The 19,002-nt window shown below is 40.3% G+C and overlaps 1 protein-coding gene across 7 annotated transcripts in view; it reads left to right on the forward strand.

Annotated features, from left to right (window-relative positions):
• The window catches only part of TULP4 (TUB like protein 4), a 287,410-nt gene that overhangs the window by 46,357 nt on the left and 222,051 nt on the right, over nt 1-19,002 (forward strand). For 5 of the 7 annotated variants that reach the window (XM_063632632.1, XM_055268119.2, XM_055268209.2 and 2 more), the window contains one exon: nt 1,194-1,309. The exons of the other annotated variants lie outside the window; for them this stretch is intronic. The gene's annotated coding sequence lies outside the window, so the exon portion shown is untranslated. The remainder of the gene's footprint in view (nt 1-1,193; nt 1,310-19,002) is intronic. 7 annotated transcript variants of the gene reach the window in all.

The following is a 19,002-nucleotide window of genomic DNA, read 5'->3' on the forward strand; positions in this document are numbered from 1 at the left end:
ACCACCTCACTTTGTGGGTGTTATGGGAGGGATATTTAAAAAGGCAGAAGGAGAAAGAACATCTCATTTGTTTCCATGCATTTTACTGGTATCTCAGCGAGGTAATTCAGACTTAAATCCTGGGTTGAAATTCCTGCCGTAATTTTTTTTTTTTTTTGAGACGGAGTTTTGCTCTTGTTGCCCAGGCTGGAGTACAGTGGCATGATCTCAGCTCACTGCAACCTCCGCCTCCTGGGTTCAAGCAATTCTTCTGCCTCAGCTTCCTGAGTAGCTGGGATTACAGGCGCCTACCACAACGCCTGGCTAATTTTTTGTATTTTTAGTAGAGACGGGGTTTCACTATGTTGGCCAGCTGGTCACCGTAGTTTTTTTTTTTTTTTTTTTTTTTTTATTTACAGAACTGGCCTAAATGTAGTGAGGCATTTCTATTCTGGTTTTTATCCTTCCATTAGCCAGAAGGGTTGATGGGGGCAGGTGGTCACATTTCACAGCGAAACAGGGAGGTGGGTAAATGCAGTGCCGAGCCTTAGAACCAATCCTTAGCTTGTTAGCTGGCCTCATTAAGAGTCATGATTTTTAGGGAGAAGGGGAAGGACAGGTTCTCTTTTCTGTTTTGTTCATAGCATGTTTTGGACCACATTAACCTAGCCCTTAAAACATTGCTTTTACTGAGTTACCTAATGTTAAGCTTTTATTCATGTTCGCTATAGGAAATAACTGGAAACCCTGTTTTTACCTTTGTGTGCGATTATTGTCCTTGTCCCTTCCACCATCTGATGACTCTTCCGTAGTGCTTCATTGGTGACATTTCTTCAAAATTTAATACTGGGAAAAACATCTTTCCTGGCTAACTAGTCAGTTTCCTCATTTCTGATAAGATTTGTGTAAGCCATCCTGAGTCTCTTTTGCCGTGATCAAGAGTATACTTCAGGCCAAGTTTTTTATACTTTGCATTAACATTTTTGCTGTCTTCTTTTTCTTAACTCTATTTTTCCTTTTAAAAGTTATTATAAACAGTCTTATTTTGTGCTTTTAATTAGGTGCTTTACGTTCTTCTCGGAAAGAGTCCTGTTTCTAATAGATTCTTTAAAACAACAGTGCATGTTCATTTTTAAGTACTTCCTTTGAATTTATGCTTGTTGCTTCTGGAACCTTTTCTCACTAATCCTAGTTAATTTTTCTTTCTCGTTTAGTCCTGGGGCAAGCTGAGTATCTCCACGTTTAGGTGCACAAATACTATTTTGTGAAGATCTTAAATTTGTGGTATAAGAACTTGAAGGAAATAGAACTGATTTGTTACTTCTAAAAGGTAAGCTTTTGATAAGTGAATATGAATTCCCTCTAAGAACTAGATGATATAAATCATTGCTGAACCCCAAGCTAATGTTCATTATGTCCAGCTGTGATTATAACCTTTGACTGAAATGTGGATTAAGGGAACATTTGGATCATTATCTTTTTTCCTGCTACCCAGTGTCTACTCTTTGATTTGAGGTAATGCTATTTTCTGGGAAGAACGGCTATGAGATTTAAATCCTGCCGTTAATTTTCTCATGTTATATTTGTGCACCTATAGGGCATGGTAGTAGTCAAGAATCAACTGAATTTTCCCTGACACTTTTTATTCTTGTTAGTGTTAATTGTAATAACACCTGTATAAAGCAGGCATCTGGATCTTCCAGGACCACAGATGCTTTCTTGATGAACCCCATGTCATGGTAACCCTTTCTCTGTCTAGAATTATTTTAATTATTTCATATACAGAATGTTATATTACATGAAAATCTATGGGCTGGGTGCGGTGGTTCACACCTGTAATCCCAGAACTTTAGGAGGCCGAGGCAGGTGGGTCACTTGAGGTCAGGAGTTCGAGACCAGCCTGGCCAACATGGTTGTGGCGCACACTTGTAGTCCCAGCTACTCAGGAGGCTGAGGCAGGAGAATCGCTTGAATCCAGGAGGCAGAGGTTGCAGTGAGCTGACATCCCACCACTGCACTGCAGCCTGGGTGACAGAGCAAGACTCCGTCTCAAAAAAAAAAAAAACCCTATAAAGACTTTCATCTGTAAGAACCTAGAAGATACAGTGCTGCCACCATGGCTCTATGGCTTCTTTTAGCCTCATTTTGCCAACTTGTAACTATTAATATCTTCCATAAATGGTTATTGTTGTAATAAAAGAAAATCATTTTTAGAAATTTTGAAACACTATGTCTAGCTGCATTCAATAGTAATCGAATCAGAATAATAAATGTTTCAAAGCCCCTGGTGATAGTTCACTTATTTTCCACTCTGTATAACAAAATTCTTGTGTAAAATGTAAGGTTTTGGCTTGTGCACTGAATCTTAGCACTTTACAGCAGGCAGAGCACAGCGTCCCCTTCATTCATCTTAGTTCCTTGTACTTGGGATTTCCTGTGTGCTATTTCCTGCCTGAATTTGATTCAACTTTGGATCTGTGTGCTTGTCCTTATAGAATTATATATGCAAGTGATACTACTATGTTCTTAAACTGTCCTCTTTATTGGTGGAAGTACCAGTAAATAGAATCATTATATTCATTTACCTACCAGTCATCCTTCAGAACTAATTGCTAAAGTGCAAGTTGGTCTCCTTTCACTAGGAAATAAACTGCCTCCAGCCTTCTGCTTCAGCAGGTCTGCTCCTTGCACCTCAGGCTCCTCCTCCACCCCAGCCAGCTTCAGCCTCTCTCTTGTATTGGCTGCTTGTGTTTTTCTTCACCCTCTCTGGGAGTCCTCTGGGGTGTCCTCCTCTCTTTTGACGCTTATGTAGTTTCTGCACTCACTTACCTCAGGGAATGATTTCTAAACCACATCCAAAGTGAAAAGTGGTAGATAATGGACCCTCCTGTAAATGAGGCTGACCATATATTCTGGAAAAGTCTCCTGCTCTAAGCCCTTAGAAATACTGCAAAAGATACAGCAAACATCCTTTAAAAGTCTTTATCAAAAGAAAGTGAGAAAAATCCATAGGTGGGGAAAAAGAGAAAGAGGAGTGAGTGTTTCTGGGAGACAGAAGGTCTAAAACTGGATTGGGAAGTGAGCACTGAAGGCCAGGGCCTGGGACTTATTCAGGCCAGATGGAGACCAGGCTGGAAAACAAAACAAAAACATCCATCAGCAAATGGGGTTAAAAAGAAAAAGTCTCTTTTGAGACTGTTTGGCTTGGGATTTGAATTAATGCTACCTGCATGGTCTGGAAAACCCCAAGCTGAGAAACAAATCTAAATGCTTCTGAGTTGGAAGAGCCCAGGGGTGCTTGGCAGAAAGAAATAAATGCACATCCCTTCAGGAAGAATGCTACCCTCCACCAGCTGATGAAGAGCTGGAGATATGCTGACAATAGAAACATCGCTAGACATATAAGGAAATGAGCCGCTGTGAATGAGAGTCAGCTTAAAGTCAGTGATGACATGCCATCTGCTTGATTCGTTCATTCCTCACTTTTTAGCTGACCACCCATTATATACTGAGTGCTGTTCTTAGTGCTGTGGTTATAATGGCAAAACATTCTGTGGAGAAATAGGTACTGAGCTGCTGACCAGAGGCTTTGGTACATTTGGCCTGCAGCCCTGCCCACTTCAGGGCTCTGAGTCAATGCTAGAAAACTGGTGTTTGGCTGGTCCCAGTTTGAAAACTGCTGATTATGTTAATTCCTGGATTTTACAAATGAAAAAACTGAGACCACAGTGGTTAAATAACTTGCCCGAGGTGTGAGCCTCAGTTTCCTTGCCTGTGGAATGGGGATGATACCTACCTCACAGGGTTGCTGTGGCTATGAAAGGTTAACCAGCATGTTTTCTGCCTCAGATATGTCTTTTCTTCCTTCGTCTTCATCTTTAATGATCACAGATAGTACAAGTACCTAGTTCTCCTGCTTTTCAGGTTCAACACTTTCTGTTGCTGGTATGATTCTCAAGGTCTTTGATTGTTCAAGGCCTACACAGAGCTCCACACCCTCACTCTTAATTGTTCTCTGATTATTTCATATATTTGAGTTTCCCCTTCCTAACAGATTGTGAACAGTTTACGTTCAGGGTCCAGATTTTGTATTTTTATGTTAGCTTTATGTTATCTAGTCTTGGACTGATCTGTTAGTAGATTTTTTGTTGTTGTTAAGCAACAATAAATAATTCTTTATAACAAATAATTTGTTGTTTATAACAACAAACAATTATTTGTTTATTGTTGCTTGATTAATCGCAGTAGTTCCATTGTAATGAGGAAACAACCAAGAATATTTCTGTCCAAAAAGTCATTATGCGAGAGTTTTGGCAATGTAAGGAAACGCTTTTGCTGGCCATTTATGATGTTGACATCTGTATTCTGCTCCTTCAGTCTCTGACTGATGATTCCTACCTGAATTCCTACTGTGGTTTGCCTTACAGTACAGGCCTGCTCATTCCTTCTGTGCCAGGCCTGTTTGTGAGTGCTGTTCACCACCCTGAGATTCTCTCTGTATGTTGGAAATCATCTAATGAATAGCTCACAGCCGCTTCCATGTAGTTTTCTAAGCACATATATTAGGATTGGAAGTGCATCCATTTGTATAGGCACGGGTCCATCGCCCTGCCCTGCCCTGCCCTGATCTCTGGCGTAGATGGGCAGTGTGGGTGTGCTCTCTGTGTCTTCCCTGTCCATCTGTTGGCCGAGGGTCAGGCACTTCTGCTTACCATCAGAACCAAGAAGGAATCACTTGGCATTCATCCCTCCCATAGAACCCAACTGTGGCTGGGCTATAGCCAGGGCTCTCTTCAGTTGCTGGCTGCGTTTCAGCTCTCCATTTGAGTTCTTTCTATATGAAAAACATGAAAATGCCAGGGGATTATTTTTGCAAGTAAAAAAGATGGCAGCAGATGTGAAAACAGATTTACTCATCATGATGTAAATTGGTGTTTTGTTTTCATTTTAGTTTAACAATATATAGGTATTCATGAAAATATTTGGCTGTAAAAAATTAGGAAAATTACAAACTGCCATTATCTGTTGCAATTCATTCCATTCAGTTTTTTTGGAAAGAACTTGAAATTGTAAGTTAAAAAATTTACTGAAATTTGTGCTAGTTAAGCTTTAAGAATTCTAAGTAATAATCCAAAAGACATTCTAAAATTCAGATTTATCAAAATCAATTGTACCTTTCTTTGTACAGATATAATAATTTTCTGGAATATGGAATGTGGTGGTAGAAGTAATGCAGAATTGTTTTGCCACAGCCTTTGTTTTCTCTCGCAATTATTTCTGTTTCTTCTGTTTTATAAAGGAAATGGATTGTGTTTAGTAATTTCCTCTGTACCTGTAACCAAGAGAGTAAACTTTTTATTACATCTAAACTTGTTTATTCTTGTATACATGCTAGACCATAGACTAGTTGAAATTTTCTGTGTTATCAGGGGTCTGTGAAAAGATCTTGTCTTACTGGTCTTGTATTCCTAGTAAATTTCAGTATGATATCATCACCTAAACACTGTAACTGTGGGACATTGGCAGGAGCTTGGGGATATTTTTAGCTACTTGGAACTCTTATTGTAATGGTATTTATTAGTAATTCAAGACAAATTTTATTGTGTAATTATGCTCGATGGGTTTATTGCCATCCAAGACTGCAGTGTTTTAGATGACTAGAATTTAGCTTTTTAAGAACCCCAAATTTTTATTTCAGCTCTTTCAGTGGAAAATTTTCTAAAATATGCAATTTCCTTCTTAGTGAGAAGATAGTGAACATAATAGGACTTGTAATTTCCCACTCAGGGTCATCTCTTTATTCTTTTGTGAGGATGCACAGTAATGCTTTTGGAAGGGGTCAGCATGTTGGGCTTCTTCCTACATTTAATGGTCATTTATCAACAGATATGTACTGAGTTCTTTTCTAGGTCTGGAGATTCAGTGATGAAGACATTATTTCTTGCCCTCAGAAGGTTCATATTGTAGTAGGGAAGATAAACCAGGTAGTAAATCTTAGGACACAGTGGGATGTTTACAGTGAAGAGGAGAGGCCAACCTGGAGTATATGAGTTTGAGATCCATACAGATCTGGGTTCAAATTACAGGGTGAATGGAGTTGTTAAGCTCCATCTAGCATTTGCGTGTCCAGACATATGCATGTGTAGTGTTTATTTCTGTCATGGCAGTAAAAAGACTTCTCCTGTAGTTTATTGGCCTATAATATAATTTATGACATCATTGGAAAAGTATTTTTATTCCTACATAGGGTCATTTGTTTCTAGAGTAAAACAGTTTTAACACCATATACAAATAAAAGCACTTTTATTCAATTGAACATGCATTTATTGAATACGTAATATATATGTACATTTTGCTTGCTAGATGTCTTGATGAATAGACATTTAAAAGTCCTTACCGTTAAGTAACTCCCAAGTTAGCACGGATGATAGGGGCTCAAATACTTATAATATGGTGTAGAATTGAATGAGCAACTGAAGATAGAAACATTTGCTGTAGAAGACCATACTTACTAGGGAGGAACTGGCAAGGATTTATGGAATAGGTGATGTCGAAGCTGCATCATGAAAGATGGCTAAAATTGGGGGAATTTGGGATGAGCATTGTACTTGGATGGATTAGCTTGGAGCTTAGTACAGGCAGTAAATATATTAATGCTTTGAAAGGAGAGTAATTTTTATAGAGGACCCTGGTGAAGACAACACTGGCACAATAGGTAGGTGTATGGCCCTTCTGTGAAGGCCCTTGAATGCCAGGCTGAGGAGGGTGTTCTTAGCTAGTGAATGTGACCAAGTGACTGTTTTTAAAGTGGCAAATGATACTAGTGCAGCTGTCCTTTAGCCCACTGGCAAAATGGGTGAGTATTAACTGAGGGGAGGTCATGTGGTCTACGGAGAAGAGCACTGAAATTATCAGTTGGTTTGAATTCTGGCTTCAGTACTTAATATGCTGGGGGGACTTCAACTTCAGGCAAGTTGCTCAAAACCTTTCTGAGCCTCTATTTCCTCATAGAGAAAATGGGAATAATGATTCCTTTTATATGGCTGTCTTAAATTACATAACATTTATGAAATCACCTTTAATAATTTGCATGTGCAGTTTGTTTGGGATTTCAGCCTAGGTGGTTTGTTTTCTTTCTTTCCAATCTTCCTATACCTTGTATTGATTTTTGTTGTCTTCTATGGTAGCTCGGACCTCCAGTACTGTGTGGTAGTAGGGTTCTCATCTTTCTACTTTGTCTGGGATTTCTAGTACAGCATGATACAGACATCTTTATCTTATTTAATTCTTAAATATGATGTTTGCTATAGATTGCAGGTAAATATCCTTTATCAGAATAAGGAAATTCTCTTGCTAATTTGGAATCTAAAAAAGAAAAATGAGTGTTGATTTTTTTTTTTTTTTTTAAGAAGGTCTCTCACTCTGTTGCCCAGGCTGGAGTGCAGTGGCACGATCTTGGCTCACTGCAAGCTCCGCCTCCCGGGTTCAGGCCATTCTCCTGCCTCAGCCTCCCGAGTAGCTGGGACTACAGGCGCCCGCCACCACGCCCAGCTAATTTTTTGTATTTTTAGTAGAGATGGGGTTTCACCGTGTTAGCCAAGATGGTCTCGATCTCCTGACCTCATGATCCGCCCACCTCGACCTCCCAAAGTGCTGGGATTACAGGCGTGAGCCACCGTGCCCGGCCATGAGTGTTGAATTTTAGGATACTATTTTGCTTGTATTGCAATGATCTTTTTCCCTGCTCTTTACTCTTTTAGTAGAATGAATTATATCTAATAGATTATATTACTAATTAGTAGACAAACAGATTTTCTAATAACCTTTTAGAACTAGTTGTGGCTATTATCACTTTTTAAATATTGAGTTTGTGTAATACTGCTGTAGGCTATTCCTGAATGTTTGGTAGAACTTGTTTGTAAAATATATGGCCTGATTTCTTTGTGGGATGATTTTAAACTACAGATTCATTTTCTTTAGTGGTTATAGAACAATTTAGACTGTCTTTCTTCTTGAAGTAGTTTTGTTAAATTGTGTTTCTTAGGAACTTATTCATTTCATATGTTATCTAATTTTATAGCATTAAGTTGTTCATGGTATTATTTTACCTTAAGTTTCATGGTGTCTGTAGTTAGTTGTAGCCTTCTTTTCATTGTCAGTATTTATTTGCGCTGCTGTGTCTTTATCTATCTTGCCAGAGCTTTGTGTCTTTGATTACATTTTGCAAAGAATCAGTGTTTGGCTTTGTTTAGCCTGTCTAACTTTTTTTTCTTTTTATTTATTTAATTTCTGTTTTTATTATCTTCTTCCTTTACTCTCTTTTGGTTTATGCTGTACTTTTCTAACTTCTTTAAGTTGAATTTTTAGCTCCTTAATTTATAACATAAGTTTTATAACATTTTATAACAGTTTCTTCTTTTATAAGTTTTTTGTTGTTGTTGTTGTTTTGTTTTTTTTGTTTTTTGAGACAGGGTCTCATTTTGTGGTCCAGGCTGGAGTATGGTGGTGCAGTCATGGCTTACTGCAGCCTTTACCTCCTGGGCTCAAGTGATCCTCCTACTTCAGCCTTCTGAGAAGCTGGGACCACAGGCATGTGCCACCATGCCTGGCTGATTTTTTAATTTTTTGTAGAGACAGGGTCTCACTGTGTTGCTCAGGATGGTCTTGAACTCCTAGGTTCAAGCAGTCCTCCCACCTTGGCCTCCTAAAATGTTGGGATTGCACATGTAATCCACCATGCCCAGACTAACATAAGCATTTAAGGCAGTGAATTTTCTTTCAAAATACCGCCTTTGCTATAGCCAAGAAGTGTTTTGTTTTGTTTTGAGACAGGGTCTCACCCTGTCACTGGAGTGTGGTGGCGTGATTAATGGCTCACTGCAGCCCCCACCTCCTAGACTTAAGCCATCCTCTCACCTCAGTCTGTTGTGTAGCTGGGACCACAGGTGCGTGCCACCATGCTGGCTAATTTTAAAATTTTTTGTAGAAACGGGGTCCCACTGTATTGCCCTGGCTGATCTCGATCTCCTGGGCTCAAGCATCCACATCAGCATTTGTTATTTTCTGACTCTTTTAGTAATAGCCATTTTAACTGGGGTGAGAAGACATCTGCTTGTGGTTTTGATTTGCATTTCCCTGATGATTAGTGATGTGGAGCACTTTTTCATGTACCTGCTCTCCGTTTGTTGTCTCCTTTTGAGAAATGTCTTTTCAGATCCTTTGCCCATTTTTAAATCAGAATGTCTTTTGCTGTTGAGTTCCTTATATATTCTAGTCGTTAATCCTTTGTTGGATGAATAATTTTGCAAATGTTTTCTCCCATTCTGTGGATTATGTCTACTTTGTTGATTGTTTCCTTTGCTGTGCAGAAGCTTTGTACATTTTCATTTATTTTTCATTTTGTTTTTCTCTTTCTAGGGGATTGATTTTGGTCTCCCCTGCTCCCACCTTCATTCTGTTTTTACCCCTCCAGTGATTTAGAAATTTTATACTTTATTTCTAGTCTTTTAGTGATTGCCCTTTAAATTTTACCATGCTTACCTAAGATAATTAAGTATAAGGTTGAGTATTTTAACCATCCTTCTAAAACAATATAAAGGCCTTAAGAGTACTTTTGACTCTGGTCATCCTTGTTTTGATCAAATTGTCTTTTTTTTATTTTTTAGTTTTCTACCCTCCCCCCACACTCGTCATAGACACAGTCTAGTGGTTAAGCACATAAACTAGAAACTGAAACCAGCAGCCTGGTGTGACACCTAGCTCTGCTGCCTACTGGATAGTGTTGGGCAAGCATTTAACCTGCCTGTGCCCCAATTTCCTCACCTATAAAATGTGGACAACAAAAGGATCTTTCTCATAAGGCTAAGGCTTTTAAATGAAATACGGTACCTATAAAGCATTAAGAGCTATACCTAGAAGTTGATACATATTGTATATTAATATGAGTCTGCTGTTCCTGCTTTATTGTTCTGTTTTGAACAGACATTGTTTAATTTTACCTACATATTTAACAATTTCTTTTTTTGTTGTTTCTTAGACCTTCCTTCTGAGACATTTTCCTTCTACCTGAAGAATATTCTTTAGATGTTATATTGCGAGGTCAGTTGGCCTTAAATTTCAGCTGTTGTTCTTTTGAAATGGTCTTCTTACTTCACTCTAATTCTTAAAAGACAATCTTTCTGGGAATATAATTATGTTTTCTTTAAGTGCTTTGAAGATACTATTTCATTGATTTTGGCAGCCAGTGCCACTGTTGAGATGTCTCTATCGTCTAATTGTCATTCTTTTGTAAGCACCTGTCTTTTCCTTTTGGCTGCTTCTGAACTCTTCTCTTGGTGTTTTTATTGTGTGCTTTTACTAAAGTGGGCCCAGGTGTGGATTTCTTCTTTATTTCTCCTGCTTGGCATATATTGTGCTGCTTCTTGTGTCTGTGCATTTTTTTTTTTATCAGTTTTGGCAAATTCTCAGTTGTTATGTCTTCAGATATTTCTTTTCCATTTTCTCTGTTCTGTCCCTTTAGAATTTTAATTAGATTTGTCCTTTTTAATCTGTCTTTCATTTCTCTTGGTCTCTTATGTTTCTATCTCCTTGTGTCTCTGTGCTATAAAAAAATTGGGTAATTTCTTGAGCTATTAGATCGAGTTCATTAATTCCTTTTTTAGCTGATGTCTTAATTGTAGACTGCATTTTATTGAAGGAATAGGTTTTTCATTTCTAAAAGATTTGATTCTTTCTGGCATTTTAGATAGTGTCTTGCTTTCTAATTCCTTTAAACATTTCAAACCTAATTATTTAAAGTTCTTGTTTATTTCAGTTTCTGAAGATTTGGGGATCTAAATTTGTTGTTTGTACTGAGAACTCATGGTGACTTATTTTGTGTGTTTAGTAATTTTTAATTGTAAACAGATTTTTGGTTGAACCTTATATGGGGGAATCCTTATTTCCTAAATTGGGACAGTTTGCATGCAGCTAAGATTTGTATTTGCTCTGACATACAAGGATGTTAGAATTGTGGGACACTTTAGCCTGTGAATCCTGCTGAATGTGTGTGACCCAGGTTCAGCCTCTGTACCTAGAGGCTGGACCAAAGTCTGGATATCTGATAGAATGACCAACTGTCTGGTTAGTCCAGGACTGAGGGGTTTCCTGGGATGTGGGACTTTCAGTGCTAACACTGGGACAGTTCTGGGTAAACTGTGACTATTGGTCACCCTAATTCCGATTCCAGTGCTTGTTTTGTATCCGCTTGTGTCCCCTATCAGATGACCCTGGCTTTCCCTTATGTTTATGTGTATGTGCCTTCCTTAGAGATTTCCTATACTTTCCTGCAAGTCCAGCAATTAAAAATTACATTTGTTGTAATTTACTCAAGATCTAGTAGTGTGCAGAGGCCCTTTCAGAGCATCGTGGAAGTGTAACATGTAATTTTACTTTTTACTTCCTGAGAACATCTTTTCATGTTGTTTTGTAGTCTTCTACCATATAACTATTAGTGGTTTTATAGTATTCTGTTTTATGTCTTTATCAACGTTTATTCAACCAGTATCCTGTTTGGACATACTGATTATCTCATATTTTTCCCTTATACAAGCGCTATAAGAAATCCTTATAGCCAAGTCTTTGCACAGTGTAAGATTATTTCCTTACGATAAACTTTCAGAAGTGGAATTGATGAATCAAAAGGTTTTGCAGCATTTTAAGTCTTTTTGAATTATATCACCAAATTACTCTCTCATTTCTGTGTACCCTGTGTGACATGTGACACAGGCTATTACTTCTTTCAGACTTTGTTGCTTTGATAAATAAAATGCCCCCCTTTTTAATGAAGGCACCTGACTTTTGATACTGGTGAGCCCCAGTATGGTACCACAGTATTTTAATATCTGAGTATCAGGTGTAGATTCACTCTAAGAGGTAGCTAACTCCCACTTTCTTTTAAACTACTAATCAAGCGGTTTGTCTGCAAGCTGCATTCCGTCCTCTCTCTGTACAGATAATTAGATGTTCATATTCTCAGAATTGGCTGTTGAAATCAGCCATATAAAGTAAACAGGGAGTAGCTTTCCTTGAAAATACACCTGTTTGTGATTCTCTGAACTTGGCAGTGGACCCCTGGCCCTTGTGGCTTTTGCTTACAGGGCTGAAATGCCCACAGCCTTGGGCTTCCAAGTGGCTGGTGTTGACCTGGGGTTCATACAGAGAAACTCATTCAGTTCATGTTTATTGTTTCCCACTTCCTTAAACTGAGGCAATGTGCCATGCTCAGTACCTTATTGAACACTTAATTCAGTGCAGGAGTACTGGTGGGAATTGCAGGTGGCATAAAAATTGGAGTAAAACATAGCCTCTGTTTATCAGTATATGATTTAGGTAGGGATAATTAATTAAATGAAAAAATACCTCTACCACAGGCAGAAAGACCCTTGCTATAAGAGTCTGCTTATGTGCTCAGCGCTTATGTGTGTCACACCTGAAGGAGATGGTTGTGTTCTGAATAAGACAGAATTCTATAGACTCCACCTCTGTAAGTTACAATGCAAGTCAATGGGAAAATGATTTGAGACTACCACAGTTGTAGAAACACACCTTTTGAATAATCCTAGTCATACATTATTTATCTCACTAGCACGTTTTGAGAATTAGAGGTAGAAAATGATAACACAATAAATATATAAAATCATTGTTAAATCCTATTACCTTTGCAGGGATGTTAGTTTCTTCTGGATGTATGTGTTTCCCTGTGTTTGTCAATAGCTACATAACAAGTGGCTACTGAGAGTATTCCAGCCTTCAAAGGCAGGCTCTGAGTGCAAATTTGAACCGGCCTTGAGGCAGGCATTAAAACTAATTAGGAAACAAAACTGCCTCATGCTCAGTGAGTATTTGTAGGTTCTGGAAAATTCTGAAAGGAAAGGAGTGATTCTAATTAGAAGCAGGTCATTGGGCCAGGCGCAGTGGTTCACTCCTGTAATCCCAGCACTTTGGAAGACTGAGGCGGGTGGATCACCTGAGGTCAAGAGTTTGAGACCATCCTGGCCAACATGGTGAAACCCTGTCTCTACTAAAAATACAAACATTAGCTGGGCGTGGTGGTGGGCACCTGTAGTCCAGCTATTTGGGAGGCTGAGGCAGGAGAATCACGTGAACCTGGGAGGCAGAGATTGCAGTGAGCCGAGGTCGTGCCACTGCACTCCAGCCTGGGCGACAGAGCAAGACTCCATCTTAAAAAAAAAAAAAAAAAAAGCAGGTTGTCATAGTTACTTTATTTAAAAAGAAATGCAGAGTTCAGCACCTGCTGCCATCTGTGGACAGAAGGGCAACGAAGGGAGGCCTGGGTGTGGAGAGGAGGAAAAGGGACAGAAAGCACAGGATCCCTGTTCTAGGTAGTAGAGCTGTGAGGACGTCCTGTGTCCACACTCTACATGGGTCCCTAAGGTAGCAGAGTCAGCCTCCCAGGAGGAGAAACTGGGATGTGTTTGATTCAGATCATAAAACAGGAAATTCTCCTCCTCCTCTTCCTCCTCTACTTCCTTCTCTTTCTCCTCCTTCTCCCTTCTTCCTCTTCCTTCTTCCTCTTTTTTCTTCTTTCTTCTGTTTTTGAGACAGGGTCTGGCTCTTGTTGCCCAGGCCTGGAGCACAGTGGCGTGATCTCAGCTTACTGCAACCTCCACTTCCCAAGCTCAAGCCATCCTCCTACCCCAGCCTCCTGAGTAGCCGGGACTACAGTCATATGCCACCATGCCTGGCTAATTTTTGTGAGACTGGGTTTCGCTATGTTGCCCAGGTCCTGGGCTCAAGTGATCTGCCTGCCTTGGCCTCCCAAAGTGCTGGGATTACAGGCATGAGCCACCTTGCCTGGCTTCCTCTCTTTCTTTTCCTGAACCCCCAAGCAAACCTGTAGTCTGAAATTTTATATCCATTCATTACTGTTAATGTGCATTTTCTTTGTAGACACCTTAGTTTGAGAAGTAAAATAGCATCTTTATGCTTTATTGGAATTTTCTAGATTGGGAGAATACCTGTTATGGTTGGATACAATAATTAAAAAAAAACTTCCTTACTAATTTTTCTAAAAGTCCCCCAGGACTGATGCCTAATGTAGTTCACAGCTTGTTAAACCTGTTTATATCAAGTTTCTCAAGTTAAAAAATTCTCAAATTAAAAAAACTTGCTTGCTGTGAGATATACATAAAGAAGCATATGTTGTAAAGAATAAAGTGAATACCCCATAACTACCACCCAGGTAAAGAAATATGGCCAGCATTTGCCGGGCATGGTGGCTCACGCCTGTAATCCCAGCACTTTGGGAGGCCGAGGTGGGCAGATCAAGAGGTCAGGAGATCGAGACCATGCCGGCTAACACAGTGAAACTCCATCTCTGCTAAAAAATACAAAAAAATTAGCCAGGCTTGGTGGCGGATGCTTGGAGTCCCAACTACTTGGGAGGCTGATGCAGGAAAATGGCATGAACCCGGGAGGCAGAGCTTGCAGTGAACCAAGATTGCACCACTGCACTCCAGCCTGGGCAACAGAATGAGACTCCGTCTCAAAAAAAAAAAAAAGAAACATGGCCAGCACACAAGCAACACACCTTTGTGTGCCTCTCCTGTCTCACTATAACCACCCCCCAAATAAGCAACACGCTGCTTTTTGTAATATTTTTTCTTTTTAATTTTTAGTTGTACCACCAATATATTCTGTATTAACTGATAAAATTAGTTTGGCTTGTTTCTGAACTTCATATAATTGATTCATATTATAGGTATTCTTTCATAAGATCCTTCCTTCCCCTTCCTTTTCCTTCTTTTCTCTTTTTCCTTTCCTTTTCTTATTTTCTCCTTTCTTTCCTTTCCCTTGCCCTTCCCATTCCTTTTTCTCTTCCCTTTTCCTCATGGCTTACTGCAGCCTCGATTTCCTGGGCTCAAGCAATCCTCCCATATTGGGGGAACCCACCCCCAATATATTTCAACTTAGATTCTTTCTATTTTCCATAAGTGTCAGCCGGCTGAGAAATAAAGAGAGACAGTATAAGGAGAGGAATTTTACAGCAGGATCGCCAGAGGTGACATCACATATTGGTAGGACCGTGATGCCCGCCTGAGCCTCAAACCAGCAAGTTTTTATTATGGGTTTCAAAAGGGAAGGGGGTGTAAGAACAGGGAGTAGGTACAAAGATCACATGCTTCTGAGGGAACAGGACAAAGGGCAAAAGCAGAACTACTGATAAGTATTGGGGGATCCCACCCCCAATATTTCAACGTAGGTTCTTTCTATTTTCCTTAAGTGTCGGCCAGTCTGAGAAATAAAGAGAAAGAGTACAAAGAGAGGAATTTTACAGCTGGGCTGCCAGGGGTGACATCACATATTGGTAAGTCCGTGATGCCCCCAAGCCACAAAACCAGCAAGTTTTTATTAGGGATTTCAAAAGGGGAGGGAGTGATGAATTGGGAAAAGATCACATGCTTTAAGGGGCAAAAAAGCAGAGCAAAGATCACATGCTTCTGGGGAAACAGGACAAGGCAAAATCAGAAACTCCTGATAAGGGTCTATGTTCAGCAGTGCACATATTATCTTGATAAACATCTTAAACAACAGAAAACAGGGTTTGAGAGCAGAGAACTGGTCTGACCACAAATTTACCAGGGCGGAGTTTTTCCCCACTCTAGTAAGCCTGAGGGTACTGCAGGAGACCAGGGCGTATCTCAGTCCTTATCTCAACCGCATAAGACAGACACTCCCAGAGCGGCCGTTTATAGACCTCCCCCTAGGAATGCAATTCTTTTCCTAGGGTCTTAATATTTAATATTCCTTGCTAGGAAAAGAATTTAGCGATACCTCTCCTACTTGCACGTCCGTTTATAGGCTCTCTGCAAGAAGAAAAATATGGCTTTATTCTGCCTGACCCCACAGGCAGTCAGACCTTATGGCTGTCCCCCTTGTTCCCTAAAAATCACTGTTACTCTGTTCTTTTTGAAGGTGCACTGATTTCATATTGTTCAAACACACATGTTTTACAATCAGTTTGTACAGTTAACACAATCATCACAGGGTCCCGAGGTGATGTACATCCTCAGCTTACGAAGATAACAGGATTAAAAGATTAAAGTAAGACAGGCGTAAGAAATTATAAGAGTATTATTAGGGAAGTGATAAATGTCCATGAAATCTTCACAATTTATGTTCAGAGATTGCAGTAAAGACAGGCTTAAGAAATTATAAAAGTATTAATTTTGGGAACTGATATATGTCCATGAAATCTTCATAATTTATGTTCCTCTGCCGTGGCTCCAGCTGGTCCCTCCGTTCGGGGTGCCTGACCTCCCGCAACAGATAAGGGTCCAATAAGTTCACAAGGCAAAGGGCAAAAGCAGAACTACTGATAAGGTTCTATGTTCAGCGGTGCACGTATTGTCTTGATAAACATCTTAACAGAAAATGGTTTGAGAGCAGAGAACTGGTCTGACCACGAATTTACCAGGGCGGGGCTTTTCCCCCACTCTAGTAAGCCTGAGGGTACTGCAGGAGACCAGGGCGTATCTCAGTCCTTATCTCAACCGCATAAGACAGACATTCCCAGAGCGGCCGTTTATAGACCTCCCCCTAGGAATGCAATTCTTTTCCTAGGGTCTTAATATTTAATATTCCTTGCTAGGAAAAGAATTTAGCGATACTTCTCCTACTTGCACGTCCGCTTATAGGCTCTCTGCAAGAAGAAAAATATGGCTGTATTCTGCCTGACCCCGCAGGCAGTCAGACCTTATGGCTGTCTTCCCTTGTTCCCTAAAAATTGCTGTTATTCTGTTCTTTTTGAAGGTGCACTGATTTCATATTGTTCAAACACACGTTTTACAATCAGTTTGTACAGTGAACACAATTATCACAGTGGTCCTGAGGTGATGTACATCCTCAGCTTACGAAGATAACAGGATTAGGAGATTAAAGACAGGCATAAGAAATTATAAAAGTGTTATTTGGGAACTGATAAATGTCCATATTAAAATGAAATCTTCACAATTTACGTTCCTCTGCCACAGCTCCAGCCAGTCCCTCCGTTCGGGGTCCCTGACTTCCCACAACATCTCTCCCTTTCTTTTTATATAAATGTGCCATGGTGATGAAGGCTTGTTCATTCTCTCAGTTTTGACACAGGATTCTCTGACTGGTCCGGCACACGGTATCCAGATTCCTTCTTGATCTCGAACCAACATTACACTTTTCCTGGAGTCAAAACGGGAGTTAACAGAAGTGTATAAATGACAATGCATTGGACAGTTTGATTGTTCGTCCAAATTTTGATATTTCCCACTAACAGCATGTAAGGAGGCTTAACACAACTCTGTATAGGAATAGTCAGGTTGGAGGTAAACAAAGCAGAATGTTTGAATCTACGTTGCTACTGAGGGAGAGGAGCAGCAGTGGCAATGCCCAGTGTTCTCCCCCGTAAAGAAGCAATCCAAGGTGCCCAGGGATGCCGAAGAGGTAGAGGAGCATACCTAGGTCAAGAAGAATTATCATAATGCCAATTGGAGTCCCATAAAGGAGGATCAGCATCAAAAAGAGGGAAAAGGTTCAAAGGGGATTTATCATGGGGTTCAGAATCACGGATGCGAGGGGCAGCAGTGGGGACAACAGACAGAAAAGTTTCCCCTTCCCATACTCGCAGTCTGGATATGACAATAGCCAATTTCCAAAGTTCTGGGTGTTCTGGGCTCAGAATGGGGAGTATCATACGAGGCCTCGGTCAGGGTGGGGGGTAATGCCCTTATCTTCCCATTTTAAGGCAAAGAACAAGCTGAACCTCCTATGCAAAGTAGGATGATCATCTTCGTCCTCCCAATAGGAAATAAAATAAGAAGCCTCCGGCCAGGCACGGTGGCTCACACTTGTAATCCCAGCACTTTGGGGAGGCCGAGGCGGGCGGATCATGAGGTCAGGAGATTGAGACCACGGTGAAACCCCGTCTCTACTAAAAAATACAAAAAATTAGCCGGGTGTGGTGGCAGGCGCCTGTAGTCCCAGCTACTTGGAGAGGCTGAGGCAGGAGAATGGCATGAACCCGGGAGGCGGAGCTTGCAGTGAGCCGAGATTGTGCCACTGCACTCCAGCCTGGGCGACAGAGCGAGACTCCGTCTCAAAAAAAAAAAAAAAAAGAAGCCTCCAGGCATTCCCTTCTGCCAGAGGAGCAATTGATTTTTAAATAGCCCTTTGGTGCCCAGTCTATTACTAAACCATATGAGTCATTTTTTAATACTACTGCATGTGAGTTAACACAGTCTTCCCAAATTAAAGTTTTAGATGGGCCCTCAAAAATTTTAGGACATGGTTTTCCTACAGGTTTATATTGAAGGTATGGGGTATCTCCTATTACTCCCCCTTTCATTTGTCTTAAAGGAGAAAGGGAGAGGCCAGAGACCAAATGTCCCTATTCCCTTGTGGCTGATCTCTCCAGAAGGTAAGCAGCCCAGACTTGAGGTTCTAGATGGATACAACCAGGTGCATGTCCGAAGCACAGAGGAGGGTATTTATAACCCATAGTAACATTAAATGCAGTGCTTTCTTCTACTGGTTGAGTGGGGCAGTGTTCATCTGTAGCTCCAGGCATCCACATACGGTATCGTTAGCATAGATTTCCGCAGGAGCATCCATCCAGGTGAGAGGCTGAATAAGTGGGGGAAAAGGCACATAAGCCTAATAAGAATAATTTTGTGTAGCAGGTAAATCAGTTTGAGGGCAAACTGGTGAGACAGAAAGTATAAGGGGGAGAATTATTAAATAAAACCTGTTATAAGCGAGATCCAGTGCTAAAGGAGGAAGAGAAGAACAAGGGGTTGTTATTTTCAGGCTAATAGAAATGGTGAGATTTTTAGGTTCGTAAGGAGAAAAAGAAAGGGAATTAGGAGAAGTGGGATTAGTTAGAGGGATCTCTGTTGCCATTAGGGAGGATTGAACCACACCCATTTTAATTTGGCGTGCCAGTTTCTGAGGAGTCGGCACAGATCTCACCAGGTATGAGGGCAGTCTCTG

This window comes from Symphalangus syndactylus, chromosome 2 (assembly GCF_028878055.3).
Source record: "Symphalangus syndactylus isolate Jambi chromosome 2, NHGRI_mSymSyn1-v2.1_pri, whole genome shotgun sequence".
Classification (NCBI taxonomy): domain Eukaryota; kingdom Metazoa; phylum Chordata; class Mammalia; order Primates; family Hylobatidae; genus Symphalangus; species Symphalangus syndactylus.